This window comes from Osmia lignaria, unplaced genomic scaffold (assembly GCF_051020975.1).
Source record: "Osmia lignaria lignaria isolate PbOS001 unplaced genomic scaffold, iyOsmLign1 scaffold0041, whole genome shotgun sequence".
NCBI classification, from domain to species: Eukaryota; Metazoa; Arthropoda; class Insecta; order Hymenoptera; family Megachilidae; genus Osmia; species Osmia lignaria.
In genome coordinates, this window is record NW_027478182.1 from 87,501 (window position 1) to 90,000 (window position 2,500).

A 2,500-nucleotide genomic window follows, 5' to 3' on the forward strand; every position below is an offset into this window, starting at 1 on the left:
CTAAACGGAGCGAAAATCTGCATTTATACCATCACGGACGTTAGTTTAATAGCGTTTAACGATCGATCCACGGTACAGAATGCAAAAATATGATTGTTAAAATTTTCGACTAATCGGTTCTAAGAGGCGAAGCAATACGCCGCTGGGACTTTGAAATATTTCGGAGCGCACCTAAAGTTCGTTATTTTGGCTAAACGGAGCGAAAATCTGCATTTATACCATCACGGACGTTAGTTTAATAGCGTTTAACGATGGATCCACGGTACAGAATGCAAAAATATGATTGTTAAAATTTTCGACTAATCGGTTCTAAGAGGCGAAGCAATACGCCGCTGGGACTTTGAAATATTTCGGAGCGCACCTAAAGTTCGTTATTTTGGCTAAACGGAGCGAAAATCTGCATTTATACCATCACGGACGTTAGTTCAATAGCGTTTAACGATCGATCCACGGTACAGAATGCAAAAATATGATTGTTAAAATTTTCGACTAATCGGTTCTAAGAGGCGAAGCAATACGCCGCTGGGACTTTGAAATATTTCGGAGCGCACCTAAAGTTCGTTATTTTGGCTAAACGGAGCGAAAATCTGCATTTATACCATCACGGACGTTAGTTTAATAGCGTTTAACGATGGATCCACGGTACAGAATGCAAAAATATGATTGTTAAAATTTTCGACTAATCGGTTCTAAGAGGCGAAGCAATACGCCGCTGGGACTTTGAAATATTTCGGAGCGCACCTAAAGTTCGTTATTTTGGCTAAACGGAGCGAAAATCTGCATTTATACCATCACGGACGTTAGTTCAATAGCGTTTAACGATCGATCCACGGTACAGAATGCAAAAATATGATTGTTAAAATTTTCGACTAATCGGTTCTAAGAGGCGAAGCAATACGCCGCTGGGACTTTGAAATATTTCGGAGCGCACCTAAAGTTCGTTATTTTGGCTAAACGGAGCGAAAATCTGCATTTATACCATCACGGACGTTAGTTCAATAGCGTTTAACGATCGATCCACGGTACAGAATGCAAAAATATGATTGTTAAAATTTTCGACTAATCGGTTCTAAGAGGCGAAGCAATACGCCGCTGGGACTTTGAAATATTTCGGAGCGCACCTAAAGTTCGTTATTTTGGCTAAACGGAGCGAAAATCTGCATTTATACCATCACGGACGTTAGTTCAATAGCGTTTAACGATCGATCCACGGTACAGAATGCAAAAATATGATTGTTAAAATTTTCGACTAATCGGTTCTAAGAGGCGAAGCAATACGCCGCTGGGACTTTGAAATATTTCGGAGCGCACCTAAAGTTCGTTATTTTGGCTAAACGGAGCGAAAATCTGCATTTATACCATCACGGACGCTAGTTTAATAGCGTTTAACGATCGATCCACGGTACAGAATGCAAAAATATGATTGTTAAAATTTTCGACTAATCGGTTCTAAGAGGCGAAGCAATACGCCGCTGGGACTTTGAAATATTTCGGAGCGCACCTAAAGTTCGTTATTTTGGCTAAACGGAGCGAAAATCTGCATTTATACCATCACGGACGTTAGTTTAATAGCGTTTAACGATGGATCCACGGTACAGAATGCAAAAATATGATTGTTAAAATTTTCGACTTATCGGTTCTGGATCACTGAAAAATCAAAAAAAATTATTAATTTTGATTAATTAAATTACATATGTAGTTTTATATTGTTATAGTCTCGTATTTGTTAATGTTTTGTCGTAAGAAAATGCAAAAATATCGTTTTAATGTTTTCGTCTCATCGGTTCTGGATCGCTGAAAAATCAAAAAAAAATATTAATTTTCATTAATTAAATTACAAATGGAGTTTTATATTGCTATAGTCGCTTATTTGTTAATGTTTTACCGTAAGAAAATGCAAAAATATCGTTTTAATATTTTCATCTCATCGGTTCTGGGCGGTTTTAAAATTTTTTAAAATATTAATTAAACCCATGATTTACATGAGAATGTGAATTTATTATGTCCTGCATGTTAATTTATTAATTTTCATGTATAGAACGTTATAAAATGAAAGGATATGTTCGACGATATTTTCAGTCTAAGTTTTACCGTGCCGGCGGGATGGTACGCTCTCACGGCGGTTTGCACAGGCATACGCCTGGGCGTAAGCCCATGCGTCGCCGACCTAGCGGCCGGCCGTTCGGTATTTATAGGAAGGCACTTTCGGTTCGCTCGGACCGGTCGGGAGTAGCGTCGAGCGTGTGGCTCTTTTATGACTTCGGTTGAAAAGCAGTCTACCGCTCCTCGAGAATATACTTTCTCGACTATTCTCGTTCCGGTTTTCCGTTGCGGATTATTATTAATCTCCACACAGCATTACCACGGGTCGGTGTCTAAGACCGAATGGCCCATATGTGGTGAGCCTTGTAATATAAGGCTGGTGACCTGTATGCACTTATAAATGTTGCATACTTGTACAAACTGAGCATCAACTGTCTGTAACCAAAATTTGTTAAAA